We start from the raw sequence: 25,415 nt of genomic DNA on the forward strand, positions 1-25,415 counted from the left end.
GACAGAGCTCCACACAGTAATGCATTTATAGCCACGGAAATAAACAGTGGACTAATGTGCGATATGCTGCATCCCTTATTACTTAATAAGGTTCCAATGGCGAGACCGATTGCATTGTAAATGCTTGTTGTAGGTTGCAAGGCTCGCCTGCTCCTGATGAGAAAATTATTTGAAAAGCAGAAACTGTTTGCAGTACATTGTACATTGCATTTGTCCAGAAAGTCCCCACGTTTCACAAGCTCAGGATATGTGGATAGAAACTGTCCCACCACCTCACATCATGCAGGTATCACGGAGTGTTGGCCTCTTTTGATTGGCCTGGTGTTCTGTACTGGTGTAACCTGCCAAGGTGACTGAAGGGCAAGAGACGCTCCTGTGCTTTATTTCTGAGAAAGTGTTTTAATCTTGTACTTTTACGGGACGTGTATATCATACATAAGGCTCCCGGTTTTTCGTTTAAATTGATTTTTACATATAAATACAGACGCAGAAATATTTTTCCTTTGTCAGCATTTATATATAAAAACAGAAAAATGGCAATTAATAGATTTAACTTTGTTGTGGTCTTCAAGGAGAAAACAGGTCTGTCAGAGTGCAGGCAGGGAGAGGGCTTATCGGATTTCAGCTGAGTCAATATAAAGGTCGATGTTAAGGTGCCATTAGGCCCCTTTTGTTTCAGATTCCTGACTTGGTGCTATGAGGGGGAGGAGAGGGGCGGCGGGAAAGCAAATGCACAAAGCTAATCACTTTACAGATACTTGAGAGGCATGCTTTTGACATTGTTCAGCCCCTAGATACAAAAAATATGCCTGAACTATAGGAATGTTAGATGTGTTGGTAAGTCTCAGTATTTACACAAATAACATTTTAAATACCACTATTTTGCGTAATACTTTTATAGCACTACTCATCACAATACAGGGTGTCAGAGCGCTTTACATCACACATTGTACTTTAGTGTTAAATTGCCTTCGGAGCGAGCCGCTTGTGAAACCTGTAGTGTAGCTGTTTTTTCCTGCTTTGTGCCTCTGAGTGTGCGATACCAGTCTATTTGCCTCTGTAGTAAGTGTTGGAGGGTATCAATATAGTGTGGATGCCGTGCCTTACAAATTTTGCAATGTAGAGAGGCTACCTATACCACCCACCCATCTTTTTCATTTACGCACCCACTTTCCTTAGTTGGACTTGCCATTTTTGTAGGGTAAATAATTTCTAGATAGGATTGTCTCATTAGTGGTAATCTATTTGTGGTCTTAGATACTATTGGCCAATGGATTTTTATGGATGATAGGGTTCACATTATTGGATATTTTGTTTGAGTCCTAACTACATACTTCTGATCATTACGCGATAACCGGTGAGTGGCTAATAACATTTAGATGGTGCAGGGTTTTGTTTAGTTAACTGCTCACTAGTATTTGCTGCTTTCCCGCACGTTTCTTCTGTTCCTTTAACTTTTGTGGTTTGTGCAGATGGTTATTCCCTCCGTTCTGGTGTTTTTTAGTCTCTTCCATCCCTTTTTTACTCAACAATATTTTCTTTTCATTATTCTATAAACTATATAGGTGCCCTTTTTGATCTTTACACTTGGTGATCTGATTTGTAAATGGGTTGTGTCATGCTATATATTATCCAGCTCACCTTCCTTATACAGCTTGGTATTATAAGAAAATTTACCTATGATAGGGTCTTTCTCTCTTCATGATATACACATACAATGGTGGTCTCTTTGCCTCACAAACAATCGTTCAAATTTTAATATTTTGGAATTGTAATATGGGCTTTTTTCTCTGTGTTAAAAATTCTAGCCCTGAGGAAGTCTGTTGCTCACACCACAAAAAGACGAAAGACGTGTTGGCTCGGACATTGTTGAAGCACTGTAAAGAAATAAAGAAGACAAAGAACATTTGTGTCAACATTTATTATGAACTGTACCTAATTACTGTGGATAACTTTTGCTCAGGATATATCCCTTTTCTTGTATATGACAATGTAGACTTTGTCTGCATTTCTGGTTATTGGTGGATGGCCGTTACTCATATCCTTGGAGCAACCAGATATATTGTATACAACTTTCTCATAACTCTGGGTAACTGTTATTTTTTTTTTTTTTGTCCTCATTTGCCGTCCCTTTCCGGCAAGGGGAATACCAACCAGCTTGCACAACTTTGAGACGTGATTTGATTTTCCGGTGGTAAAGTTGTCCCAAAACAAGGAAAGAGGGTATCTTTAACTCCATCTAGGTATTTTTCAACCTATAGGACCAAATCGGTTCTAAGCTGGCCCTGGTCCAGGAGCGTTGATGGCATAATCATCGGACCCGGGGAAAAAAAAACAAAAAAAAAACGGGTTCACCTCCAGTTGATTAAGAGGTCCCAAAAGGCCAAATTACGCTCACCAGCTGTTCTTTTGAGGTCCATTTTGGAGGTTTCATATAGGGACGAAAGCCACCGAGAGTGTAGTGGGGGTGTTTTTTCTATCCACTGTATACAAATCTGTCTTCTCGCCAATAAAATTGCATAGAAAAGAAAGGATTTCGCCTTGCCCTTGATATTCTCTTCTAACCCAAAAATGACAGGTGAAAGGGTTATTGACAAAGATGTATGTAGAATAGAATTTAGAGTGTTCTTCACCTCTTCCCAAAAATTAGAAATTTCTGGGCATTCTATGAACATATGTATGTCATTGGCTCCTACCATGTTACATTTATTACATTTTTTGTCTGGTAGGAATTTAGACAGTTTTAGTGGTGTTATATAGGCGCGGTGAATTGAAAATAGATGGTTACGTCTTAACCATGCGGGTTTTACAGTTTTGTACAATAATCCACAAGATTGTTGCCATATCTCGTCGCATTGAGTGCCAATCGCTAGTCCCCATAACTCATCTGGTATTTTAAACTCCCCGTCGTTTGCCTCCAGCATCTGCCAATACCATGTAGCTACTTCTTTCCCCCCAATGGGTCGCTCTACCAGCATTTGTTCTAGTGTGCTAATTTTCCCAATGTTGGTGTCTATACGGCTCTGTGATCTCGCCCAGCTGTCTAATTGGATGTAGTTGAATCTAGACAGTCCTATTCCTACAAGTTCGTATAATTCGTTCCAGGCTATTAATTTCCCGTCTATAAACAATTGACCCCACCTTATAATACCTGCTTGTTTTATGATATTTGAGAGGCTGTCTTTCAAACAGGGTGGTAAGCCGGGTGAATCCCAAATTGGGGAATAAGTAGAGTAATATGACAGGCCTATTTTTTTTCTTATGTTAGTCCAATTTTTAGCCCATGATTGTGCCATTTTAAGTTTAATTTTTTTGAAAAATTTGTAACTTCCAAATTTAAACATAAAGCCCTCTGGTATCAAATTCGCCCCCAATAATATTGCTTTATACATTGAGTTAGGAATAAGATTAGATGGCGTTTTTAATAACATTCTTGAGTGTGACATCTGAAAGGCCCATGAATAGTACAGCAAGTCTGGAAGTGCCAAGCCCCCCTTTTCCCTTCTTCTTCTTAATTTTTTCCATGCTATTCTTGTTGTTCTATAATTCCATATAAAAGAGTTAATTTCTCTTTGGAATTTTTCGATTTGTTTTGACTCAAATGCGATTGGGATAGTATTAAAAATAAAAGTAAACTTAGGGAGGATACACATTTTAACTAAATTTACTCTACCCGTTATGGAGAGCGGTAAATGTGACCAGGACTTTTTACTTTCAATATATTTTTTCTTTCTAGATTATTTGATCCAATATTGTCCACTTCCTGGGTTATTCTTATTCCTAAGTAACGCATAGATGTTGAAATGTTTGCCCCTAGCTGAATATTTGGAAGGTTCCATACCATTATCTCCGTTTAACTGGAGTTAATGTCGTAGCCCGACATCTGGCCGATATCTTCTACGCGTACAATGAAAACTGGAAGTGCCATGACTGAGTCAGATGTAAAAAACAAAAAATCATCTGCGTATAATGCTACCCGCTTTTCCCACTATCCATAACCAAAGGATGGAATATTAGCCTTGTGCCTTAAAAGTTGAGTGAACGGTTCGATGTATAAGTTAAAAAGGAGCGGGGAAAGCGGGCAGCCCTGCCTAGTACCTCTAGATATGTTAAAGGCATCGGTTAGGCCCCCATTAATCATTAACCTAGCAGAGGGTGTATTATATAGTAGTTTAATTGTTCTACAAAACCCTTCCCCACAATTTAATATTTTTAATACGTTGTTTAGATAGAGCCAATTGACTCTGTCAAACGCTTTCGTTGCGTCTAAGGTCAAAGTAGCCAGAGGTGCAGAGACGGCAGTAGCGATGTCTATGGCCCCCACTAGTTCATGAGTTAACTCCGCTAGTTGTCTCCCTTTGATAAATCCCTTTTGATCTGGGTGGATAATATTACTGATGACACTAGCCAGTCTTGTGGAGATGATAGTTGTGAATATTTTATAATCACTGTTAAGAAGTGATATTGGTCTATATGACCCACACTCTAATGGAGATTTTCCAGGTTTAGGAATGAGTACTATGGTGGCTTCTCCCCAAGATTTAGGTGGCAGATCTCCCTTTATTAGAATGCCGTTGAAAAGTACCATGAGTTCTGGAGCTATGATATGTTCAAGGGATCTGTAAATTTCTCCAAGCTGACTGTCCGGCCCTGCAGCTTTTCCCTTTTTTGAGTGGCGAATTGCTTTTATTACTTCGTCCACAGAGATCTCCTCCTCTAATAATTTACTCTGATTCATTGATAGAGTTGGAAGTGTGATAGCATCTAACCACCTATCTCTTGCTTGTTGGTCATTGGGGAGGTCTTCTTTGTAGATCTCCTCAAAAAATCTAAAGAAGGCATTCCCTATTTCTTGATTGGTTGATCTAATCTCAATCTCTCCTGCTATCTTAATTTCTCTAATATAGTTAAGGGCTTTATCAGCTTTAATTTTCCATGCCAATATTTTCCCTGCAGCTTCCCCGAACTCAAAATGGGATGATTTACTCACTTCCCACCTTTTATGTATTCTTTCTTGTAGAGTATTTTCCATGTAATCTTTCAATTCGGCCAGTTTTTCATGTTCTGCAGATGTTTCTATTTTCGGGTCCAACTTTAATTCTAAAAGTTTCATGTCCATTTCTAGTGTTCTAATTTTTTCATTATATATTTTCCTCCTGTAAGAGGCTATGTTAGTAATCTGCCCTCTTAGGAAGGCCTTAAAAGTCTCCCAAACCACTGTAGGGGTAGCAGAATATTTATTAATATCAAAAAAGGTTAGGGTCTCGTCTGACAGAAATTTGACCTCTTCCTCCTCCAGCAGAAGTGTCCGATCAAAAGACCAGGAAGGATGTTTAACTAGGTTACCTGTTTTCAAAGTAAATTCTAGCGCAGAGTGGTCTGATAAGTGTGACGGTAGATAGTCTATTGATATTAGGGTGTCCTTTAGACAATAACTGAAGAAAGCGTAGTCAATTCTGGATTTATGTTTGAAACGACTGTTTCTAAAGGACACTCCTGGCTTGTTGCCCACTCTTTCTCTCCAAAAGTCCGCCAAACCTAGATGTTTCATGATTGATTTAAGAGTTTCTCTTGATTTTACGGTGCTAGAAATTCTAGATTTGGTCGATTTATCTAATCTTGAGTCAAGAACAATATTGAAGTCTCCCATCCAGATTATTGGCTCCTGGGCTGATATTAGTTGGTTGTGATGGATCATCAGAGTTAGGACCATAATATCCAATCAATATCCTAGTCTGACCCTCAAGGGAAACTTTAACTATCAGCCATCTTCCTGTCTAATCTTCCTTGCAATCTAGAATTTGTGCTCTTACAGATTTTTTTAAAATAAATATTACCCCTCTTACATTCGCATTATGGTCAGTGGAGCAAAATTTAATTATCCACCTTTGTTTCTTTAATATGTCAGTGGCCTCTGATTTAAGAAGATGAGTTTCCTGCAACACAATGATCTGTGCTTGTGAATCTCTCAAGTATTGTAAGATCCGGTCTCTTCTTCTTCGCACTCGCAGACCATTGACGTTCCAGGACATAAAATTTAAATGTGTCATATTTTAACTTCTTCCCCTACCATCTCCATTATTTTTACCTTTGAGATTCGATATTTCTCCGAATTTAGCATGTTGTTAATTAATTTTTGAGAAAGGTTGGTTTCTAGAACCTTAAGTAAATGAGGATTTTTTGTTTTCTTGACCCCCCTCCCCCTCACCCCCACCCTGGGAAACCCCCCCTTACTTATTCTGGCTTGGTGTTGAGCCAGATTCCGCCCGCCAGGAGCCTATCCTTAACCCCTCCACTGCTACCATTTTTCATTAAAAAAAGAGAAGAGGTAGCCGTATCTAAACCATAATTGTAAAAAGTCACCTTTATATAAAAAGACGGTGAATTTAGTATGCTAAATATTCGTGCATGTGATTGTCTTACTCAAAGTAACTTTTTTTGGCTCCCTCCGAGGTACACTCTGGGAGTTGAAGTTCTTCCTCCAGCACAGTTTCCTTGTCCCTGCCTTTTGTTTTACTCCTAGTAACCCTCGTTTGTATGTCCAGCACTTCTTTTTTTGAACCTGCGCTGGGCCCCTCCCCAAACAAACAAAAGAGCTTACTTGGTTCTTGAAAGAAAACGCCCTGACCCCTGTGATTAGACAAACCAGCCTTCTCAGCATCTGTCGTGCCGTTTGTCTTCTCCGCCTTTTCTGCTTCCAAAGCGGTTGACACAGCAACTCTCGATGGTTCTCTTCCTCCTCTCCCGCCTCCAATTACAGCCGCCGTGTGTGTATTCCTGCGGTGGCCGCATGGCCGCGTCTAATCTCCACGGCTGCCCGCCCCCAGCAGAGGGGAGAATTGGAGGCGGCGACGAGCGGAGAAAGCGGCAGGCACATCCGAGGCTGCCTTCACCTTCGTGAAAAACGAATTGAAGTTCCCCCAAGGCTCTGCAACAAGCTCCACAACAAGTATCGCTCGGTTATCGCTCGAGTGTCTCTCAACATGCGTTTAGCTACGGCATTACAGTCCAATTCGCAGCGAAGGGCTCAGGAGTCAGCGAGCGTGCGAGCCGCGCCTAGCCTGCGGCCCCCATGTTTCCCCGCAGTGCATGATTTCTATCTCTGGGCAACTGTTACCCAACCATCCTTGTTCTATTGTATTAGTGAATAAATACTAGGCACAGCGTCTTATTTTTGCTCGAAAAAAAATTAAATTTGAATAAATACAGATAAAATGACCAAAAAATAAAGATGGATAAATACAGACGGAAACTTTAAAAAATAAAATACCATAAAACCGGGAGCTCTAATCAGATATCATGACGCCCTTTCTTGGTAGTTCACAACAATAAAAGCTTGTGTGAACTTTCCCTTTGTTGGACACTCCTCCGCTAGCTGTCTATCCCTGTGTTACACGTTAATACATTTTCTTTCATCATATGTGCTGACAGAGTGGTATTTCTTTTAGTAAGATTCCACAATTTCAACTTAGGCACCACCTTATAATTCACATAACACGAGCACCTCTGAGCACAGTCTTCCCGCCTGACTCACCACACTACATTAACTATAACTCACAACTGTGCAATGCAGTGTGTTCAGGCAAATCATGTCATTTGACATGTCATAAGCGTTGCCATTATTGCAGTGATTTCACATTCTCTAACTTCCCTACTATGCAAGGGTATAGGATGGATGGAGAAGGGGCAAGTTATAGTTAATGTAGTGTGGCGAGTGAGGTGAAAAGACTGTATAGAGGTGCACGGTTTAAGTGAATTTTAAGTTAAAGCCTAACATGCAGTGGAGCCTCTAACTACAACACTTTACGGGTGTTGTGTTGGTGTTCTCTGACCTTTTTAGGTCTCGCCTTGGCAGCACATGCGCTGAATGCGCTGTCTCCGCGAGACATAAAGTAATCCGTATATTGGGTGAAACTCCTTGTCACCTCCATGTAATTTGTCATACCGCTTGTGATTAGTTTAACTGTGGCATTGCTGTTCTTATCTTGCTTTCTGTTGGCGGTTGATCCGATACGTAACTTCCGTGTTATCCGGAAGCAGCATCGAACAACCACAGTAAACTTACACTGCAGGGTGGTATCTTTCAATGTAAGCACTACTTTGTTGTTTTTTGAGTCTCACATAGGCAGAGTATGCGTGCACCACTGAATGTCCTCTGTGCCTTGAACCGCAGCCCCCGGGCCCTCTGTTACTGCCCTGTCCGCACCACTCACAATGCTTTCCCCTTCCCACTGTCTGTGCTCTCTCGCCTCTCTCTCCCCTGCACTCCCGCTGTCTGTGCCTTCTTCAAAATACCGGGCATCGTGCTTCTGCACATTTCACTGGAATACCCCTCTCTCCCCTGCACTCTACCTGTCGGTGCCTTTTTCAAAATAGCGGGCATTGCGCTTCCGCAAATTTCACGATAATATCGTGATTGGCAAAATCACAAAAAGCTGGTGGTTTCTGGTTATTGCGGCCCCACCGCAGGGACAGCAGAACCCATGGTGTTGCACTTTCCAGGAACTGTCTAGCATTTTCAGTTCCCTGCTGGTACCCCCTCCCCTCCTCTCAGTGATCTATACCGCTTATCGCAGCCATCTATACAGCTGAATTCATTGGCGAGACAAGACGAAATCTGTCATCTGTATTTCTGTTGTATGCTAGTCACATATACTGCCAGGGATGGAAACTCTTCTAAAACAAAAAACACAAAAAATGGAAATTAAAGTAGATGAGACAATTGGCCCACTATCACTGTTAAGAAGTGATATTGGTCTATATGACCCACACTCTAATGGAGATTTTCCAGGTTTAGGAATGAGTACTATGGTGGCTTCTCCCCAAGATTTAGGTGGCAGATCTCCCTTTATTAGAATGCCGTTGAAAAGTACCATGAGTTCTGGAGCTATGATATGTTCAAGGGATCTGTAAATTTCTCCAAGCTGACTGTCCGGCCCTGCAGCTTTTCCCTTTTTTGAGTGGCGAATTGCTTTTATTACTTCGTCCACAGAGATCTCCTCCTCTAATAATTTTCTCTGATTCATTGATAGAGTTGGAAGTGTGATAGCATCTAACCACCTATCTCTTGCTTGTTGGTCATTGGGGAGATCTTCTTTGTAGATCTCCTCAAAAAATCTAAAGAAGGCATTCCCTATTTCTTGATTGGTTGATCTAATCTCAATCTCTCCTGCTATCTTAATTTCTCTAATATAGTTAAGGGCTTTATCAGCTTTAATTTTCCATGCCAATATTTTCCCTGCAGCTTCCCCGAACTCAAAATGGGATGATTTACTCACTTCCCACCTTTTATGTATTCTTTCTTGTAGAGTATTTTCCATGTAATCTTTCAATTCGGCCAGTTTTTCATGTTCTGCAGATGTTTCTATTTTCGGGTCCAACTTTAATTCTAAAAGTTTCATGTCCATTTCTAGTGTTCTAATTTTTTCATTATATATTTTCCTCCTGTAAGAGGCTCTGTTAGTAATCTGCCCTCTTAGGAAGGCCTTAAAAGTCTCCCAAACCACTGTAGGGGTAGCAGAATATTTATTAATATCAAAAAAGGTTAGGGTCTCGTCTGACAGAAATTTGACCTCTTCCTCCTCCAGCAGAAGTGTCCGATCAAAAGACCAGGAAGGATGTTTAACTAGGTTACCTGTTTTCAAAGTAAATTCTAGCGCAGAGTGGTCTGATAAGTGTGACGGTAGATAGTCTATTGATATTAGGGTGTCCTTTAGACAATAACTGAAGAAAGCGTAGTCAATTCTGGATTTATGTTTGAAACGACTGTTTCTAAAGGACACTCCTGGCTTGTTGCCCACTCTTTCTCTCCAAAAGTCCGCCAAACCTAGATGTTTCATGATTGATTTAAGAGTTTCTCTTGATTTTACGGTGCTAGAAATTCTAGATTTGGTCGATTTATCTAATCTTGAGTCAAGAACAATATTGAAGTCTCCCATCCAGATTATTGACTCCTGGGCTGATATTAGTTGGTTGTGATGGATCATCAGAGTTAGGACCATAATATCCAATCAATATCCTAGTCTGACCCTCAAGGGAAACTTAACTATCAGCCATCTTCCTTTCTAATCTTCCTTGCAATCTAGAATTTGTGCTCTTACAGATTTTTTTAAAATAAATATTACCCCTCTTACATTCGCATTATGGTCAGTGGAGCAAAATTTAATTATCCACCTTTGTTTCTTTAATATGTCAGTGGCCTCTGATTTAAGAAGATGAGTTTCCTGCAACACAATGATCTGTGCTTGTGAATCTCTCAAGTATTGTAAGATCCGGTCTCTTCTTCTTCGCACTCGCAGACCATTGACGTTCCAGGACATAAAATTTAAATGTGTCATATTTTAACTTCTTCCCCTACCATCTCCATTATTTTTACCTTTGAGATTCGATATTTCTCCGAATTTAGCATGTTGTTAATTAATTTTTGAGAAAGGTTGGTTTCTAGAACCTTAAGTAAATGAGGATTTTTTGTTTTCTTGACCCCCCTCCCCCTCACCCCCACCCTGGGAAACCCCCCCTTACTTATTCTGGCTTGGTGTTGAGCCAGATTCCGCCCGCCAGGAGCCTATCCTTAACCCCTCCACTGCTTCCATTTTTCATTAAAAAAAGAGAAGAGGTAGCCGTATCTAAACCATAATTGTAAAAAGTCACCTTTATATAAAAAGACGGTGAATTTAGTATGCTAAATATTCGTGCATGTGATTGTCTTACTCAAAGTAACTTTTTTTGGCTCCCTCCGAGGTACACTCTGGGAGTTGAAGTTCTTCCTCCAGCACAGTTTCCTTGTCCCTGCCTTTTGTTTTACTCCTAGTAACCCTCGTTTGTATGTCCAGCACTTCTTTTATTGAACCTGCGCTGGGCCCCTCCCCAAACAAACAAAAGAGCTTACTTGGTTCTTGAAAGAAAACGCCCTGACCCCTGTGATTAGACAAACCAGCCTTCTCAGCGTCTGTCGTGCCGTTTGTCTTCTCCGCCTTTTCTGCTTCCAAAGCGGTTGACACAGCAACTCTCGATGGTTCTCTTCCTCCTCTCCCGCCTCCAATTACAGCCGCCGTGTGTGTATTCCTGCGGTGGCCGCATGGCCGCGTCTAATCTCCACGGCTGCCCGCCCCCAGCAGAGGGGAGAATTGGAGGCGGCGACGAGCGGAGAAAGCGGCAGGCACATCCGAGGCTGCCTTCACCTTCGTGAAAAACTAATTGAAGTTCCCCCAAGGCTCTGCAACAAGCTCCACAACAAGTATCGCTCGGTTATCGCTCGAGTGTCTCTCAACATGTGTTTAGCTACGGCATTACAGTCCAATTCGCAGCGAAGGGCTCAGGAGTCAGCGAGCGTGCGAGCCGCGCCTAGCCTGCGGCCCCCATGTTTCCCCGCAGTGCATGATTTCTATCTCTGGGCAACTGTTACCCAACCATCCTTGTTCTATTGTATTAGTGAATAAATACTAGGCACAGCGTCTTATTTTTGCATAAATACAGATAAAATGACCAAAAAATAAAGATGGATAAATACAGACGGAAACTTTAAAAAATAAAATACCATAAAACCGGGAGCTCTAATCAGATATCATGACGCCCTTTCTTGGTAGTTCACAACAATAAAAGCTTGTGTGAACTTTCCCTTTGTTGGACACTCCTCCGCTAGCTGTCTATCCCTGTGTTACACGTTAATACATTTTCTTTCATCATATGTGCTGACAGAGTGGTATTTCTTTTAGTAAGATTCCACAATTTCAACTTAGGCACCACCTTATAATTCACATAACACGAGCACCTCTGAGCACAGTCTTCCCGCCTGACTCACCACACTACATTAACTATAACTCACAACTGTGCAATGCAGTGTGTTCAGGCAAATCATGTCATTTGACATGTCATAAGAGTTGCCATTATTGCAGTGATTTCACATTCTCTAACTTCCCTACTATGCAAGGGTATAGGATGGATGGAGAAGGGGCAAGTTATAGTTAATGTAGTGTGGCGAGTGAGGTGAAAAGACTGTATAGAGGTGCACGGTTTAAGTGAATTTTAAGTTAAAGCCTAACATGCAGTGGAGCCTCTAACTACAACACTTTACGGGTGTTGTGTTGGTGTTCTCTGACCTTTTTAGGTCTCGCCTTGGCAGCACATGCGCTGAATGCGCTGTCTCCGCGAGACATAAAGTAATCCGTTTGTTGGGTGAAACTCCTTGTCACCTCCATGTAATTTGTCATACCGCTTGTGATTAGTTTAACTGTGGCATTGCTGTTCTTATCTTGCTTTCTGTTGGCGGTTGATCCGATACGTAACTTCCGTGTTATCCGGAAGCAGCATCGAACAACCACAGTAAACTTACACTGCAGGGTGGTATCTTTCAATGTAAGCACTACTTTGTTGTTTTTTGAGTCTCACATAGGCAGAGTACGCGTGCACCACTGAATGTCCTCTGTGCCTTGAACCGCAGCCCCCGGGCCCTCTGTTACTGCCCTGTCCGCACCACTCACAATGCTTTCCCCTTCCCACTGTCTGTGCTCTCTCGCCTCTCTCTCCCCTGCACTCCCGCTGTCTGTGCCTTCTTCAAAATACCGGGCATCGTGCTTCTGCACATTTCACTGGAATACCCCTCTCTCCCCTGCACTCTACCTGTCGGTGCCTTTTTCAAAATAGCCGGCATTGCGCTTCCGCAAATTTCACGATAATATCGTGATTGGCAAAATCACAAAAAGCTGGTGGTTTCTGGTTATTGCGGCCCCACCGCAGGGACAGCAGAACCCATGGTGTTGCACTTTCCAGGAACTGTCTAGCATTTTCAGTTCCCTGCTGGTACCCCCTCCCCTCCTCTCAGTGATCTATACCGCTTATCGCAGCCATCTATACAGCTGAATTCATTGGCGAGACAAGACGAAATCTGTCATCTGTATTTCTGTTGTATGCTAGTCACATATGCTGCCAGGGATGGAAACTCTTCTAAAACAAAAAACACAAAAAATGGAAATTAAAGTAGATGAGACAATTGGCCCACTATCAGAATCTGCCAGCAGCGAAAATAAAATGGGTCTAGGAAACACACTATGACGGATGGACACCATTTCCTCCCCTAAGGCTTCATGGAGAGGAGGGGTAGGGAAGCGGGGGGCAGATTATATTCGGCTGCCATGGAGTTTGTACCAAAATGGATTATTTTTTTACACTTTTTCAGTGTTTCCAAAATACATTGTTTATGCTGTGTGTGTAATTTACTTTCTTTGTTCTACAGCTAACGAGAGTTGTGAGCTCACACTCCCTTAAACCTAATCAGGCTCTAGATTGGTTTTTTTGACAACTCACTCATAGAATGGCTTCATTGACAAGCTTGAGAGCCAAAATTAATCTGCTTGAAAACTGAAGGGCACTTCCATAGCCAGGCCAGACATGAGCGCTGCTTGAGCTGTGTTCACCACCACCCGCAGCAGCTGGAGGATCGCCATGTGGGTGCACTACGGATTGGAAATGTTTGTTTTTCTTGTTTTTGTTTCACGTCCCCACCTTGCCTTCCCGAACCAGTGATTCTGGGCACTGAAGATTTGCCCCAATCACGGTTTAACTCCCCAACTCATTTCTACCCTATTCCACTCCTCAAGCATGAAAATGCAGGCAGGCTTTGAATGCATGCGACTACTTTCTTGCCTTTCCATTTTACGTGGGCTTGTTTATTAACTATTTAATGAGTCTGTGTGTGTTTCTGCCTGTGTGTGAAGTTTGAAGTTTTTTTTATTATGCTTGATTAATTAAAACCATTGCATACACTAAAAATAGAATATCTTACAATTTTATGATAAAACCATAAAAAATTCCAGATTTTTATCAACAATAAATAGGAGAATAAATAAAATCATTGAGGTCATTCGAGAAAGTGCACAAATTATTAAAACATTCTGCACGTTGATCGTGTTTGACTGTAGGTATTATTTCAAGTATGTCCGTTCTTGTAGTAATTATGTCAGTTCTTGTAGAGATTAGTCCTTGGCCAACTCAGACCGGTGTTTCAATCTTTTTGCGGTTATGTCAAGGAATTTAGTTAGCCGGCAATTTAGCTGCACCAGCTCAGGATTGAAACACAACATTACCGCTTGTCTGCAAGATCTAATACCATGCTATCTGAACACTGGCTTTAGCAGGGTAATCCTCATGTCATTTAGCATGTTACAGATGCATATAACGTGAATAACGTACTCGACACCACAGCCGCATAAACGACAAGACTGGTCTCCTCCCTTTCTCTCCCAAGAGGGTAGGAATTGATTAAAGGGGGGTGCCGCTCGTGTGGAAATTCAGAGGGAGCGTTGGTGATACCGGGGATTGCTTGGCTTACCAGGATCTTTTGCCGTCAGGACACAACTTCTCGCGGCCCCTCGCTTCCCGGGTGCCGCTCGTGTTGGTAACTCAGAGGGAGCACAGGTGTTACTGGTGATTGCTGGACTACCCAAGAACTTTGCCGAACCTTGGAGCAGGAGACCGATCTACAGGCTGTCTGCGGGACTGCGAGGACCAGCGTGCTGTGCGTCTCTTGATCTGCCGCAGCTGGTCCTCTTCCCGCCCCACCTTCCTTCAGGCTAAAGCTTCTCGCGGCCCCCGCTCCGCAGGAGCCGCTCGTGTGGAAATTCAGAGGGAGGGTTGGTGATACCGGGGATTGCTGGACTTACCAGGATCTTTTGCCGTCAGGACACAACTTCTGGTTACTGGTGATTGCTGGACTACCCAAGAACTTTGCCGAACCTTGGAGCAGGAGACCGATCCACAGGCTGTCTGCGGGACTGCGAGGACCAGCGTGCTGTGTGGCTCTTGATCTGCCGCAGCTGGTCCTCTTCCTGCCTCCACCTCCCTCTATTTATTCTCCTGTTCAGTTGTGCACGTGGGACGCGTGCGGGCATCCACCGGGCGAAGCCCGGGCAAAGGGCGGGCCAGTTTTAGCCCATTCGAGACCGGCAGAGACCGGACCGGGCCATACCCCTTGGCTTTCATACACAATTGTGGGGGACGCAAGAAGAACTGTAAGTTAAAGATTTTCTCTTGACTGGGGGTTCCATTACTACAAGATGGCTGGTCTCGCGAGCTTAGGAGTAAAACTACACCTGCGATTAACAACACAGCAGGAACTTTGGACAACTATATTACCAGAGCTAGCTCGCTTAAATCCAATGAAATTACTATCCTGGAAAGGCGCCTATCCCAAGAACTGTTAAATACTAAAAGATCGTCACTGGGACATATTAGGAACGCTAAGTCGCCAGCCAAGGGTGTGGCTACAATTAGCAGTTGCATTGAATTGTTGGATATTGTGGTAAACGAGGGGGTAGTCTACTTGGGGGGGACACTCTCGCAGTGCAGTAACAGTAATGACCGGAGTACTCTGGAACTTAACCCTGTACCTCTTGTTACTATTGATTCTGTAAATACAATTCAGGGGACACAGAATGGTAACAATCTTAGGGGACAGCGCGAGGGGGCCATACCTAAAAGGAAACGCATTACACACAAATCAGGTGGCCGTAAGGCTAAGATTGCTAAACAACTAGTGGCCCAGAACCCCCCCTCCCCGCCCCCCGGAGATATAACCCCTACTCCCAACATGGTCGATTCAAATAGTGGTAATTCTTTCACTCAACAGGGAGATCTAATGTTTACTAAATTAAGCATGGTATGCAAAGCTTTGTTAGACCCCCTGGTAGCCAGACTAGCCCAGATAGAGCTAAGGCTGTCTAGAATCGAGAAGGCTACTGCCCTGGTTGGAGATGGTATGGATCGGGTCAAAATGATGTTGAGGGAGGGAGCAAATGGTGCCAAGGAAGTACAGGGGGGACCCACACTGATACCATTAATACCTTAGTAAGTGTGGGAGACACAGCCCAACCGTTACACAGTAACACCACTACTATCGCCCCGAGACATTTACTGGCAGAGATTACCAGGACAGAGACTGACTCTGCACCAGCCACGCAAAGGAAAGTTAGCCCGGTTGGCCGACAGCATAATAAGCCGGCAATCAATTTACCCCCAGAATCAGGCCCCTTTGTCGTTGTATTAACAGGGGTACCTGCATTGGAAGATTCGGCTCGGAATTCTTTCCAATCATTGAAAAATAAGGTTATCAGCTAGTTGAGCAGGAATAGGCTTCTCCCTCCCCAATGCTCCAGTGAGATTTTGATGGTACGAAGGGGGCACTGGATAGGTAATACCACTAAAAGTATCATTGGGGATTGTGTTCTGGTAAACTTTTGAGACCCGAGAACAGTTACGCACATATCTTCTTGGCCCCATCGAGTCCTTGATACTCCTATCCAGTCTTTCTCTCTGTCTTTTTTCTACCGGCCTGGCCCTCAGAGTTTCGACAGGGAGTTGGAGGATGGTTGGACAAAGGTGGGTTCCAGGGGAGGGAGAATTGGTACAGGGACAGGGAAGGCCAATTTCTATCCCCCGGGCCCCAGCTTGACCTGTAATCGTTTTAGCCCCCTGGACATGGTCGATTGACTCCCCCCACATTTGTCCCAGGAGGGCGCGAGTCATTGGTCCGCTTCAAGTTGATAAGATCTAGTGGGCCCTATATAACGAACCTTGATGAGGATTGCTGTACAACCAAGGAATGCACAAGGTTGGTTGTGAACACTAACAAAGCAGCCCTAAATTGCACAGACACCCCCTTGCATTTTAACTCTCCAGTCCACAATGCTGGGAAGTCTATCTCCTTGCGATGTGGCACAGGAGACTATGGAGCCCACTATGGGAGAGAGTAACAGGGGAGGGAGGAGCGCTTCCAACCTTCATAGCCATGGTATTTTAACAATACTGTCATGGAATCTGGCTGGCCTTTGCAATAAGATCGATTTTCCAGAGTGGGGAGCATTTATAGACGGGAATGACATGTGTCTTTTCCAAGAAACATGGGCCAGAGAGGATAAGACACGCACTGGATATGCCGCCTATTCAGTACTAGCGAGATGGGGTGGGAGGGGACGTCCCTCAGGGGGCCTTGAAATCTGGGTGGGTTCCCACCTAGGCTGCACGGCCATGTACCTGAACACATCATCCGATGATGTGCAATGTGTGATCCTGGAATGGCCTAATGGTTCTAAGCTCGCACTGGTTAATGTATACTCTAGACCAGTGAGTGTCACCGCGGAGTCTAACACAGTGGAGGAACTGTCCTCATTTATAAGATCTATACCCAGCGGCACCCAGTTTGTGATTGGGGGCGACCTCAATTGCAACTTTGAGCCACTGTCAGGCCTCACAGATGGAGGTCTCCTTGAGGAGGATGTTTGTTGGGCTATACCCACTCTGGAGTCCTCGCTTTCCAGGCCTTGGACACCATTGGCGGTACAAATTATGTCTTTAACACTCACGCACTCCATTAGGGCGTGCAATGGCCGGGTTAATTCAGATCTACCCCCAAAATGCACTTTTAATAAGGAGGGCCATGAGTCCCAGCTGGACTATATATTTGTGGAAACTAGATCATGGGCCACAATAAGGGACTTCTCTGTAATTCCACGGGATGACAGTGATCACAACGCCCTAAGCTTAAAAATAACTATGCCAGGTGTTGCAAGGGAGACTCTGGATATCAGTGGCGCCCCAGACTCAAGAATGATCTTAACCAATGACAGGAGAAGAATAAAGTGGGCGAAAATAGTGGAAAGGCCAGAGCGAGTCTCGGAGCTTTATGCTCTCATCCTACCTATTCTAGAGGAAATTAGTGTTGTACTGAATGATGGAGTCATCTATGTCAATTCTTGTAAGGTAGGAACCTTACATGAACAGTTAATAAATACTTTGTCAGATGTATTTTACCCTTCCACGGCTAAGCGGCCGCAAAAGGCTACTAGTCGTAATTGGTACAACTCTGCTTGTAGAAGAGCTAAGGCCGCACTTGTTAGCTCCATTAAAAACAAGGCTACCAAGTCACTAGTTCAGACCCTGAGAGCTAATTACAAGCATGTAATGAAATGCGCAAGAGAGGAATGGGACCAGGATAATTGGACTGGCTTATCTAATGCCCTTGCAACTAGAGACCTACGAAGATTCTGGTCCATTGTAAATAATGGCTCAGCAGAGCCAGCTGCAGCTGTGGAGGCTAACATAGCTGAAGGTGTTTGGGAAGAACACTTTCGTACCCTCTACGCAGCAGGACCAGCTAACTCACAGGGAGTCTTAGGGGAGAGGCCGTTAGATCCGATATGGCAATCGGAGATTATTGACTTCACAGTGAAGGAGGTCGGTAATGCCATATCCAAATTGGCAACTGGGAAAGCCCCGGGGCTGGATAAGCTACCGGGTGATCTTTTTAAACAGCAACCTGCAATTTGGGCCCCATACCTCCTAGTTATATTTAATGCAGTCCTGAGAGGGATGCCAGTGCCTGGTATTTGGCTGGGCGCTGAAATTGTCCCTATCTTCTAGAAGGGTTCACCTCTGCTCCCAGCCAACTACAGGCCGATCAGTTTGATCGATGTCCCGCAAAAGATCTTTGGAAGATTAATACTGGACCGTCTGTAGGACTGGATGGAGGAAAATTCCATACTAAGCCCATATCAGGCAGGGTTCACAAACAAATTATCCACCATGGACCAGATTCTTCGGTTGAACATGTTATTTTGGAAGTCGGTTAAGTTTGAGGGGGTAGCCTCTATACTGTGTTCGTAGATTTGCGAGCAGCTTTTGATTTGGTCCCAAGACATAAGCTTTGGGCCGTTCTTGCTGAATTGGGAATTCCCTATCACTTGCTGCACATTTTAATACACCTACACCAGGACAATTTCGCACGGGTCAGGTGCGGAAGAAATGGCCACCTTTCAGCAAAATTCCCAGTTGACAGGGGGGTGAGACAGGGTTGTGTCTTAGCACCTACCCTGTTTTGCCTTCATGTCAACGGGGTAATTTCCCACTTAAATGGGATAAATCATACTGATGCGCCCAAACTCTCTGGTAGCAGGGTGCCGGCGATAATGTTCGCAGATGACACCCTGCTGCTTTCAAAATCCCCAATGGGGATACAGAGGGTTTTGGATGGCTTTGTGGGATTTTGTGAGGAAAGGGGTTTGGAAATCAACGCTATGAAAACTAAATTTATGATTTTCAATCCCCCTGCACGGACGAGACCTAACCCTCGCATTGGAATGATTAAGCTGGAAAGAGTCCATATTTTTGAATATCTAGGGACAACTCTTAATGAAAATATGACGTGGGCCCCTCACCAAATAAAGTCTCAATTTAGGCAATCCCAGCTTATAGGGGGCATCCTAAAACTCTCTAACACCTCCAAAATAAACCTATTCGACCTATTGTGGAGATCTACACAACAAAAGTGAGAGGAGCTGTCACCTATGGGGGTGAGCTCTGGGGGCATGCCTGCAATTCGGCGATTGTTGTCACAGAAAACAAATTCCTTAGGCAACTGCTGACGCTCCCCACTAGCTCTCCCCTGCTACCTATTAGACTGGACATGGGTCTTAGACCGATCGATGAGGTTGTGGGCTTGAAGCCTTTAACGTTTTGGAGGAGATTATGGAGTACTCCAGAGCTTTCTGTTTACAGACAGGAATTATCAAACATTTTAAATACAACTAATGCGGGGAAAATTCCTTGGCTAGCTTATATCAAAGATGAATTTATCAAGTTGGGCCTCTCGCAAATGTGGTATAATCCTGAAATCGCGTGCCCTAAAACCTCACAAAAAAGTCTGTCTAAACTTTTTTATGAAAGTTAACTAACTGCCTCGATATCTAGCACTCATAGCGGCTCTTTAACAGATTCTTTTTTGAAGGTAAAGGATTTTTATTATTTTGAAACTGTCCTAGATGTCATCTTCCCGGTTTTTACAAAGAAGTTATACTTGCAGTGGAGGTATGGTACATTACCAGTCAGAGCCTTTACATCCAATTGGTCTCCATCTGCTTTGAAAAATTGTCCTAATTGCAGTTGCAATATTGAGAGTGAAGTACATATTATGTTCTTTTGCCCTGCATATCGGAGAATGAGAAGGTACTGGTTGGTGCCCTTCGAATATTTAAAACGGATTTGTCATCTGTAGTTGTTTTTGCTGTTGCAAAATATTTGGCAGCAGTGTGGCTCAAACACAGGGGCGTGCTGAACACTATTTTAAATTGCTAATGCACATGCACTTTATAATGAAATCTATCTAATTGATTTTTGTAAAGGCTACTGACTGTTTGGTATCCCCTGTTATTAGACCCTAGACTGCTGAAATTGAACACTGTTTTTAAAGTTTTTAAATGTAATGACAAATGTTGTTTTTATGATTGTATGCTTGTCTTTTATGGCATGTATTGCCGAAATAAATATTAATATGATGATGATTAAAGGGCCCTACCCCCAGCCGGAGTTTTAGGAATTTTTCCTTGATATACATTTTTATTCCCATTTTCAAGTAGAGTTGGGGTTTAAGCGTTTTGTATGTGTTTAGGACCACCCAGCTGTGCGATCGTTTGGCTAATGTTTTTTTATCCTCTGTTGCCGATAATAAGCGGGTTATCTTTGTTACAGTTTTTTTAAAATGAGATGATTCATCGAGGCATTTCACAAGTATGTTAGACCTAGAAGTTTTATAGATTCCTGGAGGTAAACGCTTGCTGGTGCTTTTCCTGAGCGAGAGAGTTCCATCCACAGTTGGTCATTCAGGGATCCTTCTTCATCGCCTCTGATCTTGTGCCAACATTTCACATATCCTCCCCTTCGTTCCAGTGATTGTTTTTGACGCCCAAATTCCAACCGTATTTGGGCTGGGGAGACGTTTCTGGGGAGTTGAAAGATCGCTCGATAAGAGTTGGATATTATGTTGTCAAGGAATGTTGCGTCTTTTCCCTTCATCTTTTCGCTCCCGTAAGTTATTGTTGGCTGGAGTTTAGCTTGCAGGGCGCTTAGCAAAGGGTCAAGCGTCAGATCCGGTTGCAGCGTCTTTAGAGGGTTTATAGCTAGATAGCTCATTACCCCCTTTCTCCGCAAAGATTCTATTTGCAGTTTCTATGAATTGTTTTGATCCAGTATTAACCCAAGGTACCTGTAACTTGGTACTTGATCCAAACAATGGCTGTCGAGAAACCAATTAGGATGTTTCTTCTTGTGATAGTTGACTGCCATAATTTTTATTTTGTTGAAGTTTATTTTTAGTGCATTTTGTTGAGATAATCTATGAGTTGCGTTCAGTAGGTGCTGAAGTCCAATTAGGGTCCGACTTAGCAAAACTAGGTTGTACGCGTATAACAGGTTTGACAAAGTCGTGTTCCCTAGTTTTGGTGCGTGGGCTACGCAACTGTTCAGCTCCCCAGGAAGATCCGCTAAGAAAAGATTAAAAAGCAAGGGGGCTAGAAGGCAGCCTTGTTTTAGCCCTTTTCTGGTAGGAATGCCTGTGTGTTTGTTTGTATGCTTGTGTGTGTGCCTGTCCCTGCATGTGTGTGTGACATTTGCAATGCAATAGGTCTTGCATTTGCGAGTGTTTCAGCAATTGCATAAGCTGAAAATAAAAGACGAAAAACAAGACATCTGGTCGTGTTGTGTCACTGAAGACTAACACCTTGTTCTGTTCTATATATGTTGCCTCTCATCTAAATGAACTTGTGATATTCGTTGGTGGTCTACTAGCATCAGGCTACTTGAGCTGGGCAATATACTGTATAAAAAACTGTGACTAGTCCTGGCAGTGCTGTCATCCAAGACCCTGCTGCTTGGTGTGATTACGAATTAGTTTCAGCAATTGCCATTGTAAATGACACTGCCTTTTATTTATGTGGCGTATTTTAAAACATAAATAAAAGGCATTGTCATTTACAATGCCAATAGCTTAAACTCTCTCAAATGCGAGACCTATTGCATTGTAAATGCTTGTTTAATAAAAATACTCACTTAGGCCTTTCAAAAGGAAATTGTATCATCTGTTATTTCGTAAAACAGGTATTATAAAGCACGTAAAGAGTGACGGGCAGCCCTGTTTTCAATATATCATATGCAGAACGAAAATATACAATGTTTTTGTCATGCCTATGCATATTTCTCCTTATGTTATGGGCAATGTGCTTACTTGATACTGTTAGATGGGTATTATAGACAATAGGAATGTCCTTATATCCAGTTCAGGGATCTGTTTCTATAAGGTCCTGATGAAAGCCACATGACCTGGTGGGGCACATAAAGGCTGACACATTTAGACCACGATGTGTATAAGATGTAAAGGATCATCGACCAACCCCTTGTTTACACCACTTACTGTTTTAACCTTACACCAAATCCTGAAAATATTAAAATCTAACACAAGGAGTTGGAGGTAATGTTAACCTCCTTTATTCATGACTTCAGATTCCACCGAAAAGACAGTATGAGTTTAGAAGCACTCCTTCCTGCTTGAGAACATGCCCACCCCAACAAATTAGTTGTTCGGGTTGGCAAACAGATGATGAAGCATGCTACTGGTAAATACTGGTTGGTGAGGGTCTTGAGTCTATATTGGTCTTTTTTAGAGGTCCCACTCTTGATTGTGCTGACTTCACTAAAAGGCCTGCTTCTTGGGCCTCTGGAAGGCCTAGGTGTGCACTGTTTTGTCAGGGGGGCGGAGAGGAAAAGTTGTGGCTTAATCCTGCAGATATGGTTAGTGTATTACCCGTATACATCTAAATGAATAGAAGTCAATAGAAGTCAATTGGCATGAATCAAGTAATGCAGGCGCTTATTTTGCAAATATTAAGTTATGTACTACTCAGAGTTTCATTACCTTATAAACGTCATACATTAGCACTGTGCTTGCTAGCTGGCCAGGATATATGATCTGAGAACATAAACACTTACAGGGGCCTAGGCTACTGTTGGAGAATATGAGAGGGCTAGCTTTAGGTTGGACGCTTGAGTGACAGAAAATGTAAAGTTATACACCTTAAACTTAGGCCTACAATTCGATAACACTGACCGATATTGTGCAGAGAAATATACGCAAACTGAAGATTGTTTGGTGTCTATCCTGCATGCAATGTATACCCAACAGATTCTCCATTTAATGGAAATTCACAAAAGCACTTTTTCTTTATTGCCCAAGAACCAGATCAGGAGGATGGGTGTTCTCTTACATCGCAAACTAAAGCGGGGAAACAACCTTCCACTCTACATGAGACCCTTCTCCTCTCTATTTAAATTACACAAATAGCTGAAGACCCGGTTTTCCAATTAAACAAACTATCCTATGCAGGGTTAGGTGCACACATCTACTCAACGCCAGGATACCCTCGTTGGTGATAGTGCGCTTTACAAATACACATAACATAACACTGCATGAAATTACATAACATAAAATAACATAACATGATTTAACATTTTCCTTGAGGTGAAAGCACTTTACTCTCACGTCTACTGAGGTATGTCCTTTCCTTTCCAACCCGAAAAAGGCATAGACACAATCTCATTACAAGAGAAATATCCAGGTTGGGAAAGGATCTACAAAAACGTGTGTGGTGTGCATGCCAACACATTTGCGAGCATTTCCAGGCAGCGTTATTAGCCTTGTCTTGGAAATTTCCCAGATACCACTTGTAGCCTCAGGATTACTATTCTTGACTGGACTCCACACTGTAGTTATTTCGATATATGGCTACAAAGGTTCCCTGGCACAATTCTGTTTCCTATCTGCAGGGTGACCTTTGTGAATTGTGGCAAATATAAAACTCTTCATTTACTAAGGGGTGTGTTTATAGTTTGACGAAAGTGCAACAGCTGCTAAAAAGCAGCAGATATCCCATTTGCCTATCAAGACTCCAATTACAAGTTGAATTCTGCTCTGCTCAATTGTAAGTGGGATGGTGATTCTGTACCCTGAATTTGCAGGTGCGGGAGCTCCAGATCAGATTTCACCGGCTGCAAAATCTGGTCAGTAAAATGACATCAGTAATGGGCTGAAGAGAAGCCCAGCCCTGGTTCTCGGCCCACGCCCAACCCCGATCTATGGCATGGGCCCATCTGGCATTATGCATCTTGCATCTCTTCTCAACTCAACTCCCCCCCACCACATCATACCCCCTCCCGCCCCCCCCCCCACCCAAACACTACCTGCCTTACACTAGAGTCGCTTGTACACACCTACCACCTACTAAGAGAACGGAACTGGGATTTCTGCACACTAAATAAAGTTTGGTCCGCACAGTTATTTCCCATTCCATGGAGTTTAACTCATAAAAGGATGACTATCCGTGGAGACACAGGCCGGAATCTCCCCCCTTGTTTCCTCCCCTTACAGCGAGCGCATTTATGTCTGTGCATTCTAAATCAGGTGGACGGGGCAAGCACCACTTTTTTGACAGACGTCAGGACCTACCTATTTGTTAACTGCTCGCTGTCTTTGGCTTTGAAAGACTACACACGTCGTCGACATTTATTCATATTTACCAAGTCAAACATAGTGCATGCGGGTGAATCATAACATTTCCTTCAAGAATTATTACACTATTATATATATTTTAAAAAACATAGGTTACATGAATAAAACCCTTACCCTGGCAGAGTGGCGTTGAGCGCGTGGACTGTTTGGCTTCACTGCAAAACTGAACGTTGGATGTCTGTGACAGCGCAGTAAATACCCTCTCTGCTGCTTTCTCGCACCGCTTGCCTAACCCTTTCCTTAATTGCTTAAGGGTTTTTACTACTGCGTGCAGTGTGTCTCAGGCAGCCTCGCCTTTCCGTTCTTTGTTGCGCAATTCAGTACAGAGTCGTTTGCGTTTTTCAGGATAGCTATTTTTTATTGCCATTACTAAATATATACATGCTTATCTGTAATAAATCACTTAAGAAAAGCTAAATAATTGTCACAAAAAAACGAAAAAAAAACGCACGCGAGAAGGATCTAGTTTTAAACATAAAACAGGAGAGAGGTAGCTGAACATAAACTAGCAGTAAATATGAGTCATCCTAGGAGATGAAGTGTCAAGGTGAATTGTTAAATAACTTGAAATATACTTCCTGCTTTGGCGTACTTGGAGAATACCTCCAAAGATCCGCATAGCATGCCAGAAGGCTGTACTGTTTGTAATAAGCTTCCTGGCAGCTCCCAGTGCCCACACATTACTTGGACGAGCACTCCCTTGCTTTCTGAGAATGCATTAACCACTATTCTGCCATATTATGTCTGGCTAGAGACAGCTTCTTTAGTTGGGTGCCGTAAATAATTTTATAGCAAAATGAGAATACAGAGGCCTCGATTACTAGTGGCTCATTCGTTTACAATCCTTGCACAAAAAACACCTGTCTGTGCTTGAATTGCCATTGCAAATGGTGCGCTGTTTACTGCACCTGCTAAATACAGAGGCGCTTATTTACAAGCCCCATGCGCCGCCAGCTCATCACTTTTTCACCTATTAAAAGTGAGGCATAAGTGGCACAAGGGACTTGTAAATAAGTAGGCCTGGGCGGTGAAC

The 25,415-nt window shown here is 43.0% G+C and overlaps 1 long non-coding RNA gene across 1 annotated transcript in view; it reads right to left on the reverse strand.

The window, feature by feature from the left end:
* LOC144819878 (uncharacterized) overlaps nt 1–24,599 on the reverse strand; it is a 107,408-nt gene extending 82,809 nt beyond the window's left edge. Inside the window, exon 1 of the long non-coding RNA XR_013607604.1 lies at nt 24,497–24,599. This is a non-coding gene — a long non-coding RNA (uncharacterized LOC144819878). The remainder of the gene's footprint in view (nt 1–24,496) is intronic.
* Nucleotides 24,600–25,415: the final 816 nt, after the last annotated feature.

This window comes from Lissotriton helveticus, chromosome 2_1, assembly GCF_964261635.1.
Source record: "Lissotriton helveticus chromosome 2_1, aLisHel1.1, whole genome shotgun sequence".
In the NCBI taxonomy this organism is placed as follows: Eukaryota; Metazoa; Chordata; class Amphibia; order Caudata; family Salamandridae; genus Lissotriton; species Lissotriton helveticus.